This window comes from Coregonus clupeaformis, chromosome 29 (assembly GCF_020615455.1).
Source record: "Coregonus clupeaformis isolate EN_2021a chromosome 29, ASM2061545v1, whole genome shotgun sequence".
In the NCBI taxonomy this organism is placed as follows: Eukaryota; Metazoa; Chordata; class Actinopteri; order Salmoniformes; family Salmonidae; genus Coregonus; species Coregonus clupeaformis.
The window spans coordinates 38,193,878-38,219,492 of NC_059220.1; the positions used below are offsets into that span (position 1 = coordinate 38,193,878).

The 25,615-nt window shown below is 43.4% G+C and overlaps 1 protein-coding gene across 3 annotated transcripts in view; it reads right to left on the minus strand.

Moving 5' to 3' along the window:
• The window catches only part of rnf144aa (ring finger protein 144aa), a 71,971-nt gene extending 51,429 nt beyond the window's left edge, over nt 1–20,542 (minus strand). The window contains exons 1-2 of one of the 3 annotated variants that reach the window (XM_041855488.2): nt 20,115–20,542; nt 19,657–19,880 (exon numbers count right to left, since the gene is read on the minus strand). The gene's annotated coding sequence lies outside the window, so the exon portion shown is untranslated. Of the gene's footprint in view, nt 1–19,656 lie in introns of all 3 variants that reach the window. The other 2 variants (XM_041855487.2, XM_045209191.1) reach the window with 2 other exon arrangements.
• Between the last annotated feature and the right edge of the window lie 5,073 nt (nt 20,543–25,615).

Consider the following 25,615-nt stretch of genomic DNA (forward strand, 5'->3'; position numbering starts at 1 on the left):
AACTACTCATCACATTTTATACACTGCAGTGCTAGCTAGCTGTAGCTTATGCTTTCAGTACTAGATTCATTCTCTGATCCTTTGATTGGGTGGAAAACATGTCAGTTCATGCTTCAAGAGCTCTGATAGGCTGGAGGACGTCCTCCGGAAGTTGTCATAATTACTGTGTAAGTCTATGGAAGGGGGGGAGAACCATGAGCCTCCTAGGTTTTGTATTGAAGTCAATGTACCCAGAGGAGCATGGAAGCTAGCTGTCCTCTGGCTACACCATGGTGCTACCCTATAGAGTGCTGTTGAGGCTACTGTAGACCTTCTTTGCAAAATAGTGTGTTTTAATAAATTGTTCGGCGACGTGATTGTATTTAGTATAGAAATATCTAAAAAGGATAACTTTTTTTATGTTTTACAATTTAAATTTTTATGAAATTCACTGAGGAGGATGGTCCTCCCCTTCCACCTCTGAGGAGCCTCCACTGCTGTGCACACACACACACACACACACACACACACACACACACTCCATGGACCAGAGCATATAGCGTGTGACTGGCCTTGCTTACCCCTTTGCCTCTAGACTCAGTGTCCTCAGCGTCCCTCGGACGTCAGCAGACTCACACTCTCCCAGAGGCCTGGGACACACATCCACACACAAACACACACACACACAGGCTGGAAAAGCCAATACACCACAGCTACGCTAGGCCATACGTTGACACTAGGGAAAATAGCTGGATGAGACTGGATCTACAAGGGCAAAAATACATATCAGCATCATTCAAGATAACTTAACATACAATTGGGTAAAGACAAAATGTACAGAAATATGCATGCAGCAACTACACTGTAAAACATAACCATACTAGGTCCAGCTAATCAGAACCTCTGTATTTGAGATGCATAGTGTAGGTCAAATCTAACTCTTTTTTTCTAACACCAATGTCAACACTAAAGAAGGTTCTGTGCATTCTCTCCCATTGCACCAAAAAGCCTAGGGCACAATGGTGCAGCAGATTGCTGCCTGGCAAAACGGTAAGGGATTGACATGACACTCTTTATTTGTAACTTTTGAATGTATGTCAAACAAAAACCAAATGATTGCAAAGTTAAACAAACCATACAAATCTATGCACAAGGACTACTTTTAACAATTTCCACTGAACATTTTACAGAAATACACTTACTTGAAGAACAGTGCAGTTGCAAAGTTTGGTAACAGAATGACAGTTTATGCTTTCTGTAAAACTCATACCGGCTGTATTTCTGCCTGCGTGAACGGCGAATAGCTCAGATACACATGAAAATGTGAAATTAATAGCTCAGATACACTTGAAAACATGAAATGGCCTCAGATACACATGTAAATATGAATCTCTGAGCGATAGAGCAGCGCTCAGCTGCACAAAAACAATATAAGATTCAAAATGGGTGAATATTTCCTTTAAGGGGCTCCTGAGAGAGAGGCTCTCATTCTGCCTGGGCTTAGATACAGAGACAGGAACAGAGCTGGTTACATCATCATCATCACCTGCATTCCACGAGTGCCTGGGCAGGCGGGACACCAGCTAGCTAACAGAGAGAGCTATATAGGGCGGAAGCGGAGAGAGGGGGGGGGGTGCAGATAAAGTGGGAATAAGAGAGAGAGAGAGAGATAGAGAGAGACACAGAGAGAGAGAGAGAGAGAGAGAGAGAGAGAGAGAGACACAGAGAAACACAGAGAGAGAGAGACAAAGAGAAACACAGAGAGACACAGCTATATATAGAGAGACACAGATAAATAGAAAGAGTGTGAGAGAGATTGTGGGAGAGAGAGAGAGAGAGAGAGAGAGAGAGAGAGAGAGAGTGACAGAGTGAGATAGAGAGATAGACAGAGGGAGAGAGAGACAGAAGCACCACTCATTCAATCATAGGACCGATGAAGCTAGAGGACTATACTGCACTGGACAATGGTGTCTTCATGGCCACTCTGTGGGAGGGAGGGGGCACTGAGACAGAGAGAGAGAGACACTGACAGAGTCTAATCCGAAGGGCATGGCACAGGGTTATTTTCTCGAGCGTAATGCAGTTTGGTAAATTGACAGGAATTTGAAAACTTCTAACTGCTAACAAAATGCAGTGACAGTGAAAGCTCTCTTTATCAAAAGGACAAGGTCCCAGATATAGACGTCCTTTGTGTCATCCCGACACCCGGACCATGGGACTGCCACGTTTTAAGGCACTTTCTGATTTTCCCAACACTTCACAGATAATCAGTGGGCAGACTGACTGAGTGGGCACTGAGTCTCACTGAGCTCTCTCTCCTGCTAAACACTTCCATGTGGCTTGAATGAGATCCAGCAAGGCCACACCAGGCCATCCGAGTCAAGAACTACCTAGCAGTTCACCACACAGTAAACACAACGGGAGAGTAAAAGGTATTTCAGATTGTATGCAAACACAGATTGTATTCCATTGTCCATAAAAAGGGATGCCAGCTCTATTGATAATGTTGTACATACCGAAAGGCCTTATGACACATAATGGTAAATAGGCTGCTAAACATGCTCACCTAGTCTGTGGAAACACATTTGTTGTTGTCTGACATTGATAAAAATGTACTTCTCCTTACTTTACTCTCGCTCTCGCTCTTTCCACTTGATTTCCCTATGGGGCTAGACAGGCAGCCTGCCATAAGACCTTATGCTGGATGTTGGCTCACATCTCCCCACACCCTCCTTCAGAATCCTAGTAAGAAAACAAGATGAAGCAGCACATTGTGCTTCTCCTCTCCCCCTTTGCCCAGACTAGTTCTGCGGCCCTCTCTGGTGTCGACCACAGACTCTGACATATACACAAGGCCCGGGTCGTAATCACTAGGCACCAAATGGAAGACACAATTGAGCCTCTAGATAGATAGAAAACACTCACTTCAAGTAAGGGGTACACTCAAAAGAGCAAGGTCTCTGACTTACCATATCAAAAAGGGAGAGACAAAACACCATGGTGACTGACTTAATAGGGAGGGAGTGTGGGCTTTAAGGGCGGTTATGACTAATGCATGCATTTATCTAAATCAAAGCACTCTCTCTTTTCTCCAGTGGAATTACATAAGTGTACGGTATGTTGCTCACTCTAATGGTTCTTTATCGTTGCCTACCAAGCAAGCCTATTGCCTTTTTCTTTAATCGCACAAGAATCAAAGCCCAGGCATACAGGCATCATGTTCTAAAGGTTCAGGTTTGTAGTTCTACTGAAAATGTGTGAAGCGTGTATCCATTGTAAGGGTGTACTACTACTTTAAACTTGACCGCAGCAGTATAAGTGTACACTCTACTACGTATTTATTTGGACACTAAAGCTAGATCTTTTAATTTGGGTTTATACTCCAGTATTTTGGATTTGAGATCCAATGTGTCATATGAGGCGACAGTACAGAATGTCACCTTTTATTTTAAGGTATTTTCATACTTATCTGTTTTACCGTTTGAAATGAAAGCACTTTACTTTTTGAAGGTGTCATAAGTATTTGGACAAATTCACTTATAGTGTATTAAAGTAGTCAAAAGTATTTGGTCCCATATTCCTAGCACAGAATGACAACATCAAGCTTGTGACTCTACAATCTTGTTGGATGCATTTGCGGTTTGTTTTGGTTGTGTTTCAGATTATGGTAAATAATGTAGTGTCATTTTGGAGTCACTTTTGTTTCTGAACACTTCTACATTAATGTGGATGCTACCATGATTACGGATAATCATGAATGAATTGTGAAAAGTAATGAGTGAGAAAGTTACAGAGGCACAAAGATCATACCCCCAACACATGCTAACCTCTCACCATTACCAATAACAGGGGATGTTAGCATTTTTTAGGTGGTATGATATTTATGCCACCAACTTTCTCTCCCAGCCTGCCTTACAGGATTTACAAGGTACAAGGGCCTAAAATTAACACCTGACAAATGTGGGGAGATTTGGGCATTGGCGGGTAAGAATGTCTAATTCACCAGCCATGTTGGCGTTCACACTCAGGACTCTACAGTGCGAGCATTTTTGATTTTTTTTAAATCAAGTACAGGCAGGCACATGTGCGAGTTGTGATTTATAGCAAAATAATTGCTGCAGTAGCTGTTTTCTAAGTATTTCTGCTGTTTTGTTTCATGTCTGGTAATGCACAAAGAAATATGAATCCTAACGTTATATCCCACCTTGTGCAGCAACTCAGCCTGGCTGGGGCAAAAAAGTTTGTTTTAGGCCCTGGTAATGAGGAACTGAAGGTAATTAGGCATTTATTAGCCGGTAAGCGCTTCTGTTTAAACTGAATGTGTGTCACATTTCTGGCATGGTCGTGCATGCAGTCACAAGCAGCCTGAGCTACTTACACAAGTAACTTGTAATGTTTAACAAGTTCAATGGCACTAAACAGATTCATGGCATTCCAATTCTGTGTCAAGGCGTGAGGAGCAGTGTTTTCAGTTACTCCCTCTATACTTATGTGATTGCAGCGTGATCAAATGTGGCAACCTTAAAAACTCCCATTGGGTAGTCCAGCGCATGATACAAGCATACCCACAACTTCAGCATAATACAATAGCTCAGTCATGTATAACATTGATAAGGTATTTGTTTATAGAAATAGCTTATCAGAGGAGAGATCGTTTTTCTGCTTATGGCTATGGCAAAGTAGGCCCTAATGTTTATCTAGTGACGATGATCAATAAATTATGATTGAGTTAAAGCTGTAACATCTTTGTTGTAATATTGCAAACGGACATGGCAGTTTCTCCGCTATGGATTCCAGCTTTAAAGTACAGCAGTCATGACTTCCTTCATTCAAAAACACCATTAGAGGTTCCCTTCTCGACACCGAGCAACTAATGGGCAATTCCACAGAGTGATGATGAGACTCACTTTTTCAATTAAAAATGTATGCCAAGCAAATACTTGTAACAATTGTCACTTAATTGAGGAACAGTGCAGATGCGAAGTTTGGTAACAGAATGACAGTAAAATCTTGGTCAGTTTTTTATGTGACCGCGATTCAAATATGTCTGCAGAAAGAATGGGGTGTCAGCTATGATATGACAGCTTGAGTTAGAAAAATATATATTTTAGTCATTGAACTACAGTGAGTAAAGATCAACACCCGTTAACAGAATGATGGTAACAGAATGACATCATGGGTCCTTGATCTGTACGATACAGAAAGGCATAATTATCAAATCAAATCAAATTTTATTGGCCACATGCGTCGAATACAACAGGTGTAGACATTACAGTGAAATGCTTACATAGAGCCCTAAAACCAACAATGCATTTCTTTTTTAATAAAAAAGTAAAATAAAACAACAACAAAAAAGTGTTGAGAAAAAAAGAGCAGAAGTAAAATAAAATAACAGTAGGTAGGCTATATTTAGGGGGGTACCGGTGCAGAGTCAATGTGCGGGAGCACCGGCTAGTTGAGGTACAATGCGGGTAAAAATAATTTGATTCCCTGCTGATTTTGTATGTTTGCTCAGTGATAAAGACATGATCAGTCTATACTTTTAATGGTAGGTTTATTTGAACAGTGAGAGACAGAATAACAACAAAAAAATCCAGAAAAACCATGTCAAAAATGTTATAAATTGATTTGCATTTTAATGAGGGAAATAAGTATTTGACCACTGTGCAAAACATGACTTAGTACTTGGTGGCAAAACCCTTGCTGGCAATCACAGAGGTCAGACGTTTCTTGTAGTTGGCCACCAGGTTTGCACACATCTCAGGAAAGATTTTGTTCCACTCCTCTTTGCAGATCTTCTCCAAGTCATTAAGGTTTCGAGGCTGACGTTTGGTAACTCGAACGTTCAGCTCCCTCCACAGATTTTCTATGGAATTAAGGTCTGGAGACTGGCTAGGCCACTCCAGGATCTTTTTTAATGTGCTTCTTCTTGAGCCACTCCTTTGTTGCCTTGGCCGTGTGTTTTGGGTAATTGTCATGCTGGAATACCCATACACGACCCATTTTAAATGCCCTGGCTGAGGGAAGGAGGTTCTCACCCAAGATTTGACAGTACATGGCCCCGTCCATCGTCCCTTTGATGCGATGAAGTTGTCCTGTCCCTTTAGCAGAATGTTTCCACCTCCATGTTTGACAGTGACGATGATGGTGTTCTTGGGGTCATAGGCAGCATTCCTACTCCTCCAAACACGGTGAGTTGATGCCAAAGAGCTCGATTTTGGTCTCATCTGACCACAACACTTTCACACAGTTCTCCTCTGAATCATTCAGATGTTCATTGGCAAACTTCAGACGAGCCTGTATATGTGCTTTCTTGAGCAGGGGGACCTTGCGGGCGCTGCAGGATTTCAGTCCTTCATGGCGTAGTGTGTTACCAATTGTTTTCTTGGTGACTATGGTCCCAGCTGCCTTGAGATCATTGACAAGATCCTCCCGTGTAGTTCTGGGCTGATTCCTTACCGTTCTCATGATCATTGCAACTCCACCAGGTGAGATTTTGCATGGAGCCCCAGGCCGAGGTAGATTGACAGTTATTGTGTTTCTTCCATTTGCGAATAATCGCACCAACTGTTGTCACCTTCTCGCCAAGCTGATTGGCGATGGTCTTGTAGCCCATTCCAGCCTTGTGTAGGTCTACAATCTTGTCCCTGACATCCTTGGAGAGCTCTTTGGTCTTGGCCATGGTGGAGAGTTTGGAATCTGATTGATTGATTGCTTCTGTGGACAGGAGTCTTTTATACAGGTAAAAAACTGAGATTAGGAGCACTCCCTTTAAGAGTGTGCTCCTAATCTAGGCTCGTTACCTGTATAAAAGACACATGGGAGCCAGAAATCTTTCTGATTGAGAGGGGGTCAAATACTTATTTCCCTCATTAAAATGCAAATCAATTTATAACATTTTTGACATGCGTTTTTCTGGATTTTTTTGTTGTTATTCTGTCTCACACTGTTCAAATAAAACTACCATTAAAATTATAGACTGATCATTTCTTTGTCAGTGGGCAAATGTACAAAATCAGCAGGGGATCAAATACTTTTTTCCCTCACTGTAGTTGAGGTAATATGTGGGTAGAGTTAAAGTGACTATGCTTAAATAATTAAGAGAGTAGCAGCAGCGTAAAAAGATGGGGTGGGGGTGGGGAGGGGCAGTGCAAATAGTCCGGGTAGCCATGATTAGCTGTTCAGGATTCTTATGGCTTGGGGGTAGAAGCTGTTGAGAAGTCTTTTGGACCTAGACTTGGCACTCCAGTACCACTTGCCATGTGGTAGCAGAGAGAACAGTCCATGACTAGGGTGGCTGGAGTCTTTGACAATTTTGAGGGCCTTCCTCTGACACTGCCTGGTATAGAGGTCCTGGATGGCAGGAAGCTTGGCCCCAGTGATGTACTGGGCCGTACGCACTACCCTCTGTAGTGCCTTGCGGTCGGAGGCCAAGTAGTTGCCATACCAGGCGGTGATGCAACCAGTCAGGATGCTCTCGATGGTGCAGCTGTAGAATTGTTTGAGGATCTGAGGACCCATGCCAAATATTTTCAGTCTCCTGAGGGGAAATAGGCTTTGTCGTGCCCTCTTCACGCCTGTCTTGGTGTGTTTGGACCATGATAGTTTGTTGGTTATGTGGACACCAAGGAACTTGAAGCTCTCAACCTGTTCCACTACAGCCCCGTCGATGAGAATGAGGAGGTGCTCAGTCCTCTTTTTTTTCCTGTAGTCCACAATCATCTCCTTTGTCTTGGTCACATTGAGGGAGAGGATGTTATCCTGGCACCACACGGCCAGGTCTCTGACCTCCTCCCTATATGCTGTCTCATCGTTGTCGGCCTACAACTGTTGTGTCGTCGGCAAACTTAATGATTGTGTTGGAGTCGTGCCTGGCCATGCAGTCATGGGTGAACAGGGAGTACAGGAGGGGACTGAGAACGCACCCCTGAGGGGCCCCCGTGTTGAGAATCAGTGTGGCAGATATGTTGTTACCTACCCTTACCACCGGGGGGCGGCCCGTCAGGAAGTCCAGGATCCAGTTGCAGAGGGAGGTGTTTAGTCCCAGGATCCTTAGCTTAGTGATGAGCTTTGAGGGCACTATGGTGTTGAATGCTGAGCTGTAGTCAATTAATAGCATTCTCACATAGGTGTTCCTCTTGTCCAGGTGGGAAAGGGCAGTGTGGAGTGCAATAGAGATTGCATCATCTGTGGATCTGTTGGGGCGGTATGCAAATTGGAGTGGATCTAGGGTTTCTGGGATAATGGTGTTGATGTTGATGTGACCAGCCATTCAAAGCACTTCATGGCTACAGACGTCAGTGCTACGGGTCGGTAGTCATTTAGGCAGGTTATCTTAGTGTCCTTGGGCACGGGGACTATGGTGGTCTGCTTGAAACATGTTGGTTTTACAGACTCAGTTAGGGACATGTTGAAAATGTCAGTGAAGACACTTGCCAGTTGGTCAGCACATGCTCGGAGTACACGTCCTGGTAATCTATCTGGCCCTGCGGCCTTGTGAATGTTGACCTGCTTAAAAGTCTTACTCACATTAGCTACGGAGAGCGTGATCACATAGTCATCCGGAACAGCTGGTGCTCTCATGCATGCTTCAGTGTTGCTTGCCTCGAATGCGAGCATAGAAGTGGTTGTGCTTCCCTTTGTAGTCTGTAATAGTTTTCCAGCCCTGCCACATCCGACGAGCGTCAGAGCCAGTGTAGTATGATTCAATCTTAGTCCTGTATTGACTCTTTGCCTGTTTGATGGTTCGTCTGAGGGCATAGCGGGATTTCTTATAAGCGTCCGGGTTAGAGTCCCGCTCCTTGAAAGCCTGTAATCCATGGCTTCTGGTTGGGGTATGTACGTACGGTCACTGTGGGGACGACGTCATCGATGCACTTATTGATGAAGCCAGTAACTGATGTGGTTTACTCCTCAATGCTATCTGAAGAATCCCGGAACATGTTCCAGTCTGTGCTAGCAAAAGTCCTGTAGCTGTAGCATCTGCGTCATCTGACTACTTTTTTATTAACTGAGTCACTGGTGCTTCCTGCTTTAGTTTTTGCTTATAAGCAGGAATCAGGAGGATAGAGTTATGGTCAGATTTGCCAAATGGAGGGCGAGGGACAGCTTTGTATGCGTCTCTGTGTGTGGAGTAAAGGTGGTCTAGAGTTTTTTTTCCCTCTGGTTGCACATTTAACATGCTGGTAGAAATTAGGTAGAACTGATTTAAGTTTCCCTGCGTTAAAGTCCCCGGCCACTAGGAGCGCTGCATCTGGATGAGCGTTTTCCTGTTCACTTATGGCTTTATACAGCTCATTCAGTGCAATCTTAATGCCAGCATTGGTTTGTGGTGGTAAAAAGACAGCTATGAAAGATGAAAACTCGCTTGGTAAATAGTGTGGTCTACAGCTTATCATAAGATACTCTACCTCAGGCGAGCAAAACCTAGAGACTTCCTTAGTATTTGATTTTGTGCACCAGCTGTTGTTTACAAATATACACAGACCGCCAACCTTTGTCTTACCGGAGTCAGCCGTTCTAGCGTGCTGATGTAGCGTATAGCCCGCTAGCTGTATGTTGTCCATGTCCTCGTTCAGCCACGACTCGGTGAAACATAATATATTACAGTTTTTAATGTTCCGTTGGTAGGATAACCGTAATCTTAGGTCATCTAATTTATTCTCAAATGATTGAACATCGGCTAATAGGACTGATGGAAGAGGCAGTTTACTCGCTTGCCGTCGGATCCTTACAAGGCACCCCGATCTACGTCCATGATATCTCAGTCTCTTTCTCATGCGAATGACGGGGATTTGGGCCTTGTCGGGTGTCTGTAGGACATCCTTCGCTTCCGACTTGTTGAAGAAAAAAATCTTCGTCCAATACGAGGTGAGTAATCGCTGTCCTGGTATCCAGAAGCTCTTTTTGGTTATAAGAAACAATGTACAAAAGAAATTACAAAGAACGTGGAAAAACACACATAATAGTACAATTACTTAGAGGGCTGTAAAAAGGCAGCCATCTTCTCCGGCGCCAAATCATTCACACCCTGATCTGTTTCACCTGTCTTTGTGATTGTCTCCACCCCCCTCCAGGTGTTGCCCATCTTTCCCAGTGTAATTATACCGGTGTTCTCTGTTTGTCTGTTGCCAGTTTGTTTTGTTTCATCAAGCCTACCAGCGTTTTTCCCCTTGCTCCTGTCTTTCTCAAGTTCCTGTTTTCTAGTTTTCCCGGTTTTGACCATTCTGCCTGCCCTGACCCTGAGCCTGCCTGCCATTCTGTACCTTGTCACACCACCCTGGATTATTGACCTCTGCTTGCCCTGACCCTGAGACTGCCTGCCGTTCTGTACCTGGACTCTGATCTGGATTACTGACGTCTGCCTGCCCTTGACCTATCGTTTGCCTGCCCCTTTTTTTTGTAATAAACTTTTGTTACTTCTACACTGCCTGCATCTGGGTCTTCTCCTAAAACGTGATAATTATGAATGTCATATTCTTCATGGTGATGTATGCTGAATAGGTACACAAAGGTAGAAAAATATCCTTATTTTGCATGTTTGGGTATTATTCTACACACTGGCTATTATTCTAATGAGCTCCACCCCCAAACAAGACCACATTTAATTTTACTGGGTTACAGTTCATATATGGAAATCAGTCAATTGAAATAAATTCATTAGGCCCCAATCTATGGATTTCATATGACTGGGAATACAGATATGCATCTGATAGTCACAGATACCTTAACAAATAGGTAGGGGCGTGGATCAGAAAACTAGTCAGTATCTGGTGTGAACACAATTTGCCTCATGCAGAGCAACACATCTCCTTCGCATAGAGTTGATCAGGCTGTTGATTGTGGCCTGTGGAATTTTGGCCCACTCCTTTTCAATGGCTGTGCGAAATTGCTGGATATTGGCGGGAACTGGAACACGCTGTCGTAAACATCGATCCAGAGCATCCCAGACATGCTCAATAGGTGACATGTCTGGTGAGTATACAGGCCATCTGTAGCTCAGCTGGTAGAGCACGGCGCTTGTAACGCCAAGGTAGTGGGTTCGATCCCCGGGACCACCCATACACAAAAAAATGTATGCACGCATGACTGTAAGTCGCTTTGGATAAAAGCGTCTGCTAAATGGCATATTATATTATTATATTATAAGAACTGGGACATTTTCAGCTTCCAGGAATTGTGTACAGACCCTTGCGACATGGGGCCGTGCATTATCATGCTGAAACATGAGGTGATGGCGGCAGATGTATGGCACAACAATGGGCCGCAGGATCTCGTCACAGTATCTCTGTGCATTCAAAATGCCATCGATAAAATACAATTGTGTTCGTTGTCCGTAGCTTATGTCTGCCCATACCATAAACCCACCGCCACCATGGGGCACTTGCCCACTGAAGGTGAGCATTTGCCCACTGAAGTCGGTTATGATGCCTAACTTCAGTCAGGTCAAGACCCTGGTGAGGACGGTTTCTGACAGTTTGTGCAGAAATACTTCGGTTGTGCAAACCCACAGTTTCTTCAGCTATCCGGGTGGCTGGTTTCAGATGATCCAGAGGGTGAAGAAGCCGGATGTGGAGGTCCTGGGCTGGCGTGGTTACATGTGATCTTCGGTTTGTGAGGCCGGTTGGACGTACTGACAAAACGGCACATTTTAGCATGGCCTTTTATTGTCCCGTAACCAAGGTGCACCTGTGTAATGATCATGCTATTAAATCAGCTTCTTGATATGCCACACCTGTCAGGTGGATGGATCATCTTGGCAAAGGATAAATGCTCACTAACAGGGATGTAAACAAAATTGTGCACACAATTTGATATAAATAAGCTTTTTGTGTGTAAGGAAAATTTCTGAAATCTTTTATTTTAGCTCATGAAACATGGAACCAACACTTTACATGTTGTGTGTATATTTTTGTTCAGTGTATGTTTCACAAGTTTGAACATCACAGTAGAGTTCAGTAGAGTACAATAGAGCACAGTAAAGTACAGTAGAGTAAAGAAAAGTAGAGTAGAGTTCAGTACAGTACAGTAGAGATGCTAAGCTACAGGACTGTTTCGCTAGCACAGACTGGAATATGTTCCGGGATTCATTTGATAACATTTAGGAGTTTCCTACATCAGTCACCGGCTTCATTAATAAGTGCATTGACGACGTCATCCCCACAGTGGCCGTACTGTACATACATATCCCAACCAGAAGCCATGGGTTTTAGGCAACATCCGCACTGAGCTAAAGGCTAGAGATGCTGCTTTCAAGGAGCGGGACACTAATCCGGACACTTATATGAAATCCCACTACGACCTCCGGCGAGCCATCAAACAGTCAAAACGTCAATACTGCACTAAGATAGAATTCTACTACGCCGGCTCTGACGCTCATCGGATGTGGCAGGGCTTGCAAACTATCACGGATTACAAAGGGAAACCCAGCCACGAGCTGCCCAGTGACGCTATGCTCGCTTTGAGGAAAGCAACACTGAACCATGCATGAGAGCATTAGCTGTTCCAGACGACTGTGTGATCTCGCTCTCCATAGCCGATGTGAGTAAGACCTTTAAAACAGGTTAACATTCACAAGGCCACGGGCCCAGACAGATTACCTGACTCAGAGCATGCACTAACCAGCTGGAAAGTGTATTCCTGACCCAGTCTGTAATACCTACATGTTTCAAGCAGACCACCATAGTCCCTTTGTCCAAGAACGCCAAGGTAACCTGTCTAAATGACTATCGCCCCATAGCACTCACATCTGTAGCCAAGAAATGCTTTGAAAGGCTGGTCATGGCTCACATCAACACCATCATCCCAGACACCCTGGACCCACTCCAATTCGCCCCAACAGATCTACAGATGACACAATCTCTATTCAACTCCACACTGCCCTCTCCCACCTGGACAAGAGGAATTGACTATAGCTCAGTGTTCAACTAACTAGCTCAGGACCCTGGGACTGAACACCTACCTCTGCAACCTGATCCTGGACTTCCTAACGGGCCGCCCCCCAGGTGGTGAGGGTAGGAAACAACCCATCCGCCACGCTAACCCTCAACACGGAGCTACTCAGGGGTGGGTGCTTAGACCCCTGCTGTACTCCCTGTTCACCCACGACTGTGTGGCCGCGCACGACACCAACACCATCATTACGTTTGTTGACGGCACAACGGTGGTTGGCATGATCACCGATGACGATGAGACAGCCTATAGACAGGAAGTCCGTGACCTGGCAGTGTGGTGCCAGGTCAACAACCTCTCCCTCAACGTCAGCAAGACAAAGGAGCTGATAGTGGACTAGAGGAAACAGAGGGCCGAGCATGCCTCCATCCACATCGATGGGCCTGTAGTGGATCGGGACGAGAGCTTCAAGTTCTTCGGTGTCCACATCACTAAGGAATTATCATTGTACTCACACACACCCAGAGTCGTGAAGAAGGCACGACAACTCCTCAACCCCTCAGGAGGAAGATTTGAAAAGATTTGTCATAGGCCCTCAGATCCTAAAAAATATCTACAGCTGCACCATTGAGAGCATCTTGACTTGCTGCATCATCGCTTGGTATGGCAACTGCTTGGCATCCGAACACAAAGCGCTACAGAGGGTAGTGCGCACGGCCCAGTACATCACTGGGGCCAAGTTCCCTGCAATCCAGGACCTCTATACCAGGCGGTGTCAGAGGAAGGCCCTAAAAATGGTCAAACAACCCAGCCACCCAAGTCATAGACTGTTCTCTCTGCTACCGTACGGCAAGCGGTAACGATGCACCAAGTCTGTAACTAACAGGACCCTGAAGAGCTTCTACCCCAAAGCCATAAGACTGCTAAATAGTTAGTGAAATATTTGTTAAATTTACAGAAGGCACATAATTTCAGCAAAACTAAATATTAATATTAGTTGGCAGGGGGCTTTACTTAAACATTAATGTGTTTTGATTTCTAACACCTTTTAGACATTTCCTAGTAGATGTTTTTTAAAGACCCCTTTTCCATCTGTGTGACCAGAAATCAAAGCATTTGCATATTCAAAAATGTTTAGGATGGAAAATGGTTGAAAAACGTATCCATGCCTTAATTTCCCCAAAATATAGACTTTTAGCTTTCATTTGACACCAAATGTGATATGTTCCTATAAACTTCACATTGGTGCTCATGGGTCCTTTTACATGAAAATTACCTAATCATTCAGCAGCAGTCTTTTAAAAACCACAGCCTTTCACGTTACATGCCAAGCCAAGGTCAACGACCATAAAATGCTTAGACACACATTGCGAAATGCCCATGTACTTGTAAAAGGAGGCTTGTGCTGTTTGAACCAACATAACACACACCCCCACACCCAGGTACATGCCGTGCCTGTTTAAATGTATCATTCACCTGGGCTTTCTGCTGGTAAAGGTGGATGCTTGAGGCAGGACTCCCAGTTCTGATGGATTGAGGAGTGTAATGTTGACTGTGTTCCCAAGAGGCTGGCAGGTACACTGTGTTCTCAGCTTGCCTCTCATAACCAGCATATCACATCCATTGAAAAACACATCCATCTTCCTCTCATGCAAATCCAGGTCCATTTCCCCCGGGAGTGGCTTGTCACTAAGTGAATGGATTTCAATACAACCATTCTTCTCTGAACAATCCTTTTTCTTGACGAGAAATATTTTGGCCATGGAGCTGGATGTGTTTTGTTCCCTGATGGGAATGCCTGCCTCATTCCATTAGGAATGAGAAAAATGGAAACTCCATCACCTTGCATGCCTGTCTGCCTGCCTGCGAGGCTGTATTCACTTAACCATTCCGAGGCTGTATTCACTTAACCATTCAAGTGTTTGATAGGATACAGAATCAATTGTAGAGTATGGGCTAGATAAGAGCAGTGATGGTGAGATAGAGAAATGTGACCGACTGGCTCGATCTTATGTAGCAAAATTTGAAATTGTGTTTTTTTACATTGGATAAAAGTAGAGACACAGAACTAGAAAATGGTTATCATACACTACAGTTGAGGAACAATGGGAAAGTAAATCTGCTGTGAAAGTTGATAAACTTGTAACCTCACTTTTGAGAAAATGGCCTTTCAATGTTTTGGTACCCACTGGAGAGCTCTTCTTTGTCTACACCCATTCAGCATCGTTCACACCCTCTTAAGCTTTAGCCCCACCCATCTCTAAGGACTGATCCGCGCATTCTGTCCTTAAAACAGCAGTCAAGCACCCAAGCTAACTGGCTAACATTGGCTAGCTTGCTAGCTACTTCCAGACACAAATGAGAGAACAGCTCACTGATCACTTTACTCGCCCTAGCAGAGCTGGTTAGGCTGTTTTTATGTTATCCAGAGCGTTGGGGACTGCAACTGTGCAGCTGGCAACAATTTACGCTTTTTTGCCAACGTTTACTGACACTGGCCATATTCAACCGGTCAGTTATTCTGCGCTCTGGCACACTCAGAAGAGAGTGCTCTGAAATCGGAAGAGATAGCCAGAGCGAATTTACCAGCTATGTCTATCAACAGTTGTCGCAGTGACATTCTATTGAAATGGTTACTTGCATAGTGGAGTCTTTTGTTAAGAAATGTAGCTAGCTAGCTAGGTAAACAATGAAACATAATCCCAACTCATGACGTTACTACCCTGCATGAATCTGCAGGTAGCTAACCAACCAGGTTCAATGTTAGCTAGCTAACATTAGGCTATAACTAGCAAAGCAAATGGCTCTGAGATACGAATAATATTATTACACAGATCATACACGTAACATTAGCTAGCGAGCCAGCCAGCTAACGTTAGCTAGCTAGCAGTACACTTTTAGCTAGACTATCTTACCCGTATACATGGATGGACGCTTCTCCCTGTCACGGATGTCATGGTTGCCCTTAGTTTGAAGATGTAATCCGGAGACAGGTGTTTTCTCCATCTCCTTAGCTATCATACTCTAATTCCACTGATTTCAAAACTCGGTCCTCCAGAAAGTGGAGAGCAACACTTATGCAGTTCTACTACGCATTATATATTTTTTAAAGCTGTGTTAGACAGGATTACCTACACATACTCACTAGCTCAAATAGACAAAAGCGTGCTACATGGCAGACCAATCTGAACTCAACTCTCGGCATGTCCAGCCCACTCATTATCTCAGCCAACCATGGCTAGCGGGAAGGTTGCTGTCTTTTTCTGTGGCTAAACCAACTAGGCTCGTAATTTAACAATTGTATTCGTATTTACAGATGGCATACACGTTTGTTATTAAGGCACATGAAAGTTATCATGTTCCAGAAGGCATTTATGAAACACATTTTGATTTTTTAAATAATTTTACGTTCAAATGGCTCTTGTGAGACGTAGTGACGCATGACATACGCCTAGTTTCCTGAAACCAGTCACAAATGGGCATGTACAGTGGGGAGAACAAGTATTTGATACACTGTCGATTTTGCAGGTTTTCCTACTTACAAAACATGTAGAGGTCTGTAATTTTATCATAGGTACACTTCAACTGTGAGAGATGGAATCTAAAACAAAAATCCAGAAAATCACATTGTATGATTTTTAAGTAAATAATTTGCATTTTATTGCATGACATAAGTATTTGATACATCACAAAAGCAGAACTTAATATTTGGTTCAGAAACCTTTGTTTGCAATTACAGAGATCATATGTTTCCTGTAGGTCTTGACCAGGTTTGCACACACTGCAGCAGGGATTTTGGCCCACTCCTCCATACAGACCTTCTCCAGATCCTTCAGGTTTCAGGGCTGTCGCTGGGCAATACGGACTTTCAGCTCCCTCCAAATATTTTCTATTGGGTTCAGGTCTGGAGACTGGCTAGGCCACTCCAGGACCTTGAGATGCTTCTTACGGAGCCACTCCTTAGTTGCCCTGGCTGTGTGTTTTGGGTCGTTGTCATGCTGGAAGGCCCATCTTCAATGCTCTTAATGAGGGAAGGAGGTTGTTGGCCAAGATCTCGCGATACATGGCCCCATCCATCCTCCCCTCAATACGGTTCAGTTGTCCTGTCCCCTTTGCAGAAAAGCATCCCCAAAGAATGATGTTACCACCTCCATGCATCAAGGTTGGGATGGTGTTCTTGGGGTTGTACTCATCCTTCTTCTTCCTCGAAACATGGCGAGTGGAGTTTAGACCAAAAAGCTCTATTTTTGTCTCATCAGACCACATGACCTTCTCCCATTCCTCCTCTGTATCGTCCAGATGGTCATTGGCTAACTTCAGACGGGCCTGGACATGCGCTGGCTTGAGCAGGGGGACCTTGCGTGCACTGCAGGATTTTAATCCATGACGGCGTAGTGTGTTACTAATGGTTTTCTTTGAGACTGTGGTCCCAGCTCTCTTCAGGTCATTGACCAGGTCCTGCCGTGTAGTTCTGGGCTGATCCCTCACCTTCCTCATGATCATTGATGCCCCACGAGGTGAGATCTTGCATGGAGCCCCAGACCGAGGGTGATTGACCGTCATCTTGAACTTCTTCCATTTTCTAATAATTGCGCCAACAGTTGTTGCCTTCTAACCAAGCTGCTTGCCTATTGTCCTGTAGCCCATCCCAGCCTTGTGCAGGTCTACAATTTTATCCCTGATGTCCTTTCACAGCTCTCTGGTCTTGGCCGTTGTGGAGAGGTTGGAGTCTGTTTGATTGAGTGTGTGGACAGGTGTCTTTTATACAGGTAACGAGTTCAAACAGGTGCAGTTTATACAGGTAATGAGTGGAGAACAGGAGGGCTTCTTAAAGAAAAACTAACAGGTCTGTGAGAGCCGGAATTCTTACTGGTTGGTAGGTGATCAAATACTTATGTCATGCAATAAAATGCTAATTAATTACTTAAAAATCATACAAATGTGATTTTCTGGATTTTTGTTTTAGATTCTGTCTCTCACAGTTGAAGTGTACCTATAATAAAAAATGACAGACCTCTACATGCTTTGTAAGTAGGAAAACCTGCAAAATCGGCAGTGTATCAAATACTTGTTCTCCCCACTGTATAACTGTATGTGTCCTCAGCCTTGACAGTGACTGTGCAGACATGCTCTTTGTTCAGTAGCAGGGTTTCATGTCTAGGCCTAATCTTTACCCCTGGGGTTACCTAGCTGATTTAAAGATTCACTATGCAGAAATCGCTCCGCCATTTCCGGGTTGCTAAAATTCTAATAGTTTGCCTAATTTCAGTTTATGTGAAAAAACAAGCAGTCATTGTGTAGAGAACCATTTTACCATCTAAACCACTGTGAAATATATTTTCCATAACCAAAAATAATGTATATTCAGCTGTTTTAAGCTGGTGTACAAAACCGAAAGTAAAAGACGCAAAAATGAAACTTCTGAACGGGAAGCATAGAAATGACACACAGAACATATCTACCTCTTCTTAGACTTGCTTTCAACAGGAATGAAAGATCTATAACTCACATTTCTATGTGAATTTGGTCGGTCGTCCAAAGAGTTAGATATTGTAGCTTTAAATGGAAATGCCATGGCAAGGCACAATATGACCTTTTGGTGCCCACAGAGAGCAGTCATCCAGTCTAAACAACACAGGTTGAGATTAATATTGAGATTAACTCCGCTGTATTACTGTGTGTCATCAATTATCTTTTGTTGTGTTGCAGTATGTTTACCTTGAAGAATATCATGGAATAACTTTATCTAGAATATTTTATATTCATTTTTATATTATCACTACATAGCATTTAATGTTACCTTATTCTGGGTGATGACACTCACTAGAACAATAACCTAGGGGGATATTAGACTCTCAACAATGTTTTAGGGTGGGGTGTGGGGTGGGGTGTGAGTTCACCTAGCTGTGCATCATATTCAACAAAAACACTAGTAGCCTATCGGATATCAGCACTGTATCAGTCGCATGGTTGCTGAGGAGCCCTGTACTTGGATAATGATAATGTGGTTGCAGTGTCAACAACAGAGAGCAGCAGCTCATAAAATCATAACAGCTGTCACCTCCTGAGTGGATCAACAAATAGAGTATTGGCTAAACAAATTGGAGAGCTCTGAGTATCAACAAGACAAGCAAATGACAAATGCAAAACAGCTTGCTAGACAACAGGTCATTCCAGAACAACAGCCAATCCTAATGTTGGCATCCTCTCAGTTAATTTTCAATAGGCCTAATTCTATAACAAAACCCCCACAGTAGGCTGCAACACTATTAAACACTATTTTCCTGCACCAAGAGTATCCCACTGGGCACAGACGTCAATTCAACGTCTAGTTGTGTTGTCAACGAACGTGAATTCAAAGTGAAGTCAACAACAAAAAAATGACCATGTCATTTAGGTTAAAAGTTGGGTGAAAATAAATATGAAATGCCCTTATGTTGATGACCTTTTACAAATCCAATCAGTTTTCCATATTGATTCAACGTAATCAATGAAATGACGTGGAAACAACGTTGATTCAACCAGTTTTTGCCCAGCGGGATGGTACTGTAACCTACCTGTACAATGTAAAAGGTGAGGGCTATTTCAGCTGGAATTGTGAAAACAATATAAGCCTATATTGCAAAGCAAATTCGTTCAAAATAGTCCCTCAGCTTGTTACAAGATAATGTTACAGAAACAGTGTAGCCTCGCCTGTACGAGAAACGCAGAATTGGGTTCTCAGGCTGAACTGTCATGTGAACAGAATGACTCGGTGCACATGTTGGAAATAAACACAAATATTACCTGGCCTTTTGTGACAGCGCAGTCTTCTTGGTTAGAAAATGACTTCAGGAGCGATGAAAGCAGAACTAGAAAGGTTATCTCCTAGAAAGATGTGGATGGTTGATAGCCAGCTGCTACTCGAGAGGCATAGTGAAAGGCAGGTTACAGAGTATCGTTTTTGGTGGTGGCTGACATCCTTCTAAATGAATCCTTGAATGTATCAGAAGGATTCGACCATGTATCACCTGGAAAGAAATTAAGAGGACGACTACGTGGGTAACGAAAGCAGAATCACAGCTGACAAGCACTATCGACTAACAGCTACAGTAGCTGCATGAGGAAAATACTGAGGACTCACTTGCAACTGAGCAACGTCCAGAACGCCCCATTTACCAGCCTCGAAACCGTTTGTTCACATAACACAAACCGAGCTTATCTCTGCACATAATATTGTAAATATCACAAGGTGATGTGCCTACCTTGAAAATGCCCTGCATCACTACACAAATCGTCACTAGTTACCACAGCCACAAAGCCGTAAACTCCGCCCATTTCTACAATTTATCTTCTTAAAATGTGATTTTAAACCTAACCTTAACCCCACTGCTAACCGTATGCCTATCCCTACGCTGAATTAAATTATGATCAAAAAGCTAATTGTTGTTTTCATGATTTTCGTGAGCCGACGCACTGGAATGACGCCAATTGTCTGTGAACGTTCCTGCTGTCTTCTTCTTCTCCTTCTTCTTCTTCTTCTTCTTCTTCTTCTTCTTCTCCTTCTTCTTCTCCTTCTTCTTATTCGTGTGTCTTTCCGGCAGACTAGACGCTGTGTTGCGTATTGCTGTCTTTCGCAGATCGAGCGCATTGCACATTTCGGTCCCTCCCCCCAAAAAGGGAAAAGGGGAATGGGAAAAACTTAATTGCACCACCATCTAACCCTGCACCTATACACTGTCTCCCAAAACCCACCACCCCATCCTACTACTTGTAGGGTGTAGGCTCCCCTAATGGTACAGTGAGGGAAAAAAGTATTTGATCCCCTGCTGATTTTGTACGTTTGCCCACTGACAAATAAATGATCAGTCTATAATTTTAATCGTAGCTTTATTTGAACAGTGAGAGACAGAATAACAACAAAAAAATCCAGAAAAACGCATGCAAAAAATGTTATAAATTGATTTGCATTTTAATGAGGGAAATAAGTATTTGACCCACTCTCAATCAGAAAGATTTCTGCCTCCCAGGTGTCTTTTATACAGGTAACGAGCTGAGATTAGGAACACACTCTTAAAGGGAGTGCTCCTGTCCACAGAAGCAATCAATCAATCAGATTCCAAACTCTCCACCATAGCCAAGACCAAAGAGCTCTCCAAGGATGTCAGGGACAAGATTGTAGAACTACACAAGGCTGGAATGGGCTACAAGACCATCGCCAAGCAGCTTGGTGAGAAGGTGACAACAGTTGGTGCGATTATTCGCAAATGGAAGAAACACAAAAGAACTGTCAATCTCCCTCGGCCTGGGGCTCCATGCAAGATCTCACCTCGTGGAGTTGCAATGATCATGAGAACGGTGAGGAATCATCCCAGAACTACACGGGAGGATCTTGTCAATGATCTCAAGGCAGCTGGGACCATAGTAACCAAGAAAACAATTGGTAACACACTACGCCGTGAAGGACTGAAATCCTGCAGCGCCCGCAAGGTCCCCCTGCTCAAGAAAGCACATTTACAGGGCCGTCTGAAGTTTGCCAATGAACATCTGAATGATTCAGAGGAGAACTGGGTGAAAGTGTTGTGGTCAGATGAGACCAAAATCGAGCTCTTTGGCATCAACTCAACTCGCCGTGTTTGGAGGAGGAGGAATGCTGCCTATGACCCCAAGAACACCATCCCCACCGTCTAACATAGAGGTGGAAACATTATGCTTTGGGGGTGTTTTTCTGCTAAGGGGACATGACAACTTCACTGCATCAAAGGGATGATGGACTGGGCCACGTACCGTCAAATCTTGGGTGAGAACCTCCTTCCCTCAGCCAGGGCATTGAAAATGGGTCGTGGATGGGTATTCCAGCATGACAATGACCCAAAAAACACAGCCAAGGTAACAAAGGAGTGGCTCAAAAAGAAGCACATTAAGGTCCTGGAGTGGCCTAGCCAGTCTCCAGACCTTAATCCCATAGAAAATCTGTGGAGGGAGCTGAAGGTTTGAGTTGCAAAACGTCAGCCTCAAAATCTAAATGACTTGGAGAAGATCTGCAAAGAGGAGTGGAACAAAATCCCTCCTGAGATGTGTGCAAACCTGGTGGCCAACTACAAGAAACGTCTGACCTCTGTGACGGCCAACAAGGGTTTTGCCACCAAGTATTAAGTCATGTTTTGCAGAGGGGTCAAATACTTATTTCCCTCATTAAAATGCAAATCAATTTATAACATTTTGACATGTGTTTTTCTGGATTATTTTGTTGTTATTCTGTCTCTCACTGTTCAAATGAACCTACCATTAAAATTATAGACTGATCATGTCTTTGTCAGTGGGTAAACGCACAAAATCAGCAGGGGATCAAATACTTTTTTCCCTCACTGTATATATACAGTACCAGTCAAAAGTTTGGACACACCTACTCATTCAAGAGCTTTTCTTTATTTTTACTATTTTCTACATTGTAGAATAATAGTGAAGACATCACAACTATGAAATAAGACATTGAATCATGTAGTAACCAAAAAAGTGTTAAACAAATTCTTCCAAGTAGCTACCCTTTGCCTTGATGACAGCTTTGCACACTCTTGGCATTGTCTCAACCAGCTTCATGAGGAACAATTTTCCAACAGTCTTGAAGGAGTTCCCACATATGCTGAGCACTTGTTGTCTTCTTTTCCTAAAGTCTGCGGTCCAACTCATCCCAAACCATCTCAATTGGGTTGAGGTCAGGTGATTGTGGAGGCCAGGTCATCTGATGCAGCACTCCATCACTCTCCTTCTTGATCAAATAGGCCTTACACACCATGGAGGTGTGTTTTGGGTCATTGTCCTGTTGAAAACAAATGATAGTCCCACTAAGCGCAAACCAGATGGGATGGCCCAAGCAAGTCTCTTCTTATTATTGGTGTCCTTTAGTAGTGGTTTCTTTGCAGCTATTTGACCATGAACATTCAAATTTCTTGACATTTTCCGGATTGACTGACCTTCATGTCTTAAAGTAATGATGAACTGTAGTTTCTCTTTGCTTATTTGAGCTTGCCATAATATGGACTTGGTCTTTTACCAAATAGGGCTCTCTTCTGTCACAACACAACTGATTGGCTCAAACGCATTAAGAAGGAAAGAAATTCCACAAATTAACTTTTAACAAGGCACACCTGTTAATTGAAATGTATTCCAGTTGAATACCTCATGAAGCTGGTTGAGAGAATGCCAAGAGTGTGCAAAGCTGTCATCAAGGCAAAGGGTGGCTACTTTGAAGAATCTCAAATATAAAGTATATTTTGATTTGTTTAACACGTTTTTGGTTACTACATGATCCCATATGTGTTATTTCATAGTTTCGATGTCTTCACTATTATTCTACGATGTAGAAAATAGAAAAAATAAAGAAAAACCCTGGAATGAGTAGGAGTGTCCAAACTTTTCACTGGTATTGTATATATATACACTACCGTTCAAAAGTTTGGGGTCACTTAGAAATGTCCTTGTTTTCGAAAGAAAAGCAAATTTTTTGTCCATTAAAATAACACCAATTGATCAAAAATACAGTGTAGACATTGTTAATGTTGTAAATGGCTATTGTAGCTGGAAACGGCTGATTTTTTATGGAATATCTACATAGGCGTACAGAGGCCCATTATCAGCAACCATCAGTCCTGTGTTCCAATGGCACGTTGTATTTGCTAATCCAAGTTTATAATTTTAAAAGGCTAATTGATCATTTGAAAACCCTTTTGCAATTATGTTAGCACAGCTGAAAACTGTTGTTCTTATTAAAGAAGCAATAAAACTGGCGTTCTTGAGACTAGTTCATTATCTGGAGCATCAGCAATTGTGGGTTCGATTACAGGCTCAAAATAGCCAGAAACAAATAACTTTCTTCTGAAACTCGTCAGTCTATTATTGTTCTGAGAAATGAAGGCTATCCATGCGAGAAATTGCCAAGAAACTGAAGATGTCGTACAACGCTGTACAGTCGTGGTCAAATGTGTTGAGAATGACACAAGTATTGGTCTTCGCAAAGTTTGCTGCTTACATTTTAGTCATTTAGCAGACACTCTTATCCAAAGTGACGTACATGAGCAATTAGGGTTAAGTGCCTTGCTCAAGGGCACATCGACAGATTTTTCACCTAGTCGGCTATGGCTCTGTGATTAGAACCAGCGACCTTTCAGTTACCGGCACAATGCTCTTAACCACTATGCTACCTGCTGCCCAGTGTTATGATATATTTTTGTCAGATGTTACTATGGTCTACTGAAGTATAATTACAAGCATTCCATAAGTGTCAAAGGCTTTTATTGACAATTACATTACGTTTATGCAAAGAGTCAATATTTGCAGTGTTGACCCTTCTTTTTCAAGACCTCTGCAATCCGCCCTGGCATGCTGTCAATTAACTTCTGGGCCACATCCTGACTGATGGCAGCCCATTCTTGCATAATAAATGCTTGGAGTTTGGCAGAATTTGTTGGTGTTTGTTTTTCCACCCGCCTCTTGAGGATCGACCACAAGTTCTCAATGGGATTAAGGTCTGGGGAGTTTCCTGGCCATGGACCCAAGATTTCAATGTTTTGTTCCCAGAGTTATCACTTTTGCCTTATGGCAAGGAGCTCCATCATGCTGGAAAAGGCATTGGTCGTCACCAAACTGTTCTTGGATGGTTGGGAGAAGTTGCTCACTGAGGATGTGTTGGTATCATTCTTTATTGATGGCTGTGTTCTTAGGCAAAAATGTGAGTGAGCCCACTCCCTTGGCTGAGAAGCAACCCCACACATGAATGGTCTCAGGATGCTTTACTGTTGGCATGACACAGGACTGATGGTAGCGCTCACCTTGTCTTCTCCGGACAAGGTGTTTTCCGGATGCCCCAAACAATCGGAAAGGGGATTCATCAGAGAAAAGGACTTTACCCCAGTCCTCAGCAGTTCAATCCCTGTACCTTTTGCAGAATATCAGCCTGTCCCTGATGTTTTTCCTGGAGAGTAGTGGCTTCTTTGCTGCCCTTCTTGACACCAGGCCATCCTCCAAAAGTCTTCACCTCACTGTGCGTGCAGATGCACTTACACCTGCCTGCTGCCATTCCTGAGCAAGCTCTGCACTGGTGGTGCCCCGACCCCGCAGCTGAATCAACTTTAGGAGACGGTCCTGGAGCTTGCTGGACTTTCTTGGGCGCCCTGACGCCTTCTTCACAACAATTGAACCTCTCTCCTTGAAGTTGTTGATGATCCGATAAATGGTTGATTTTAGGTGCAATCTTACTAGCAGCAATATCCTTGCCTGTTAAGCCCTTTTTGTGCAAAGCAATGATGACGGCACGTGTTTCCTTGCAGGTAACCATGGTTAACAGAGGAAGAACAATGATTTCAAGCACCACCCTCCTTTTAAAGCTTCCAGTCTATTATTCTAACTCAGTCAGCATGACAGAGTGATCTCCAGCCTTGTCCTCATCAACACTCTCACCTGTGTTAACGAGAGAATCACTGACATGATGGCAGCTGGTCCTTTTGTGGCAGGGCTGAAATGCAGTGGAAATGTTTTTTGGGGATTAAGTTCATTTTCATGGCAAAGAGGGACTTTGCAATTAATTGCAATTCATCTGATCACTCTTCATGACATTCTGGAGTATATGCAAATTGCCATCATCAAAACTGAGGCAGCAGACTTTGTGAAAATTAGGATTTGTGTCATTCTCAAAACTTTTGACCACGACTGTATACTACTCCCTTCACAGAACAGCGCAAACTGTCTCTAACCAGAATAGAAAGAGGAG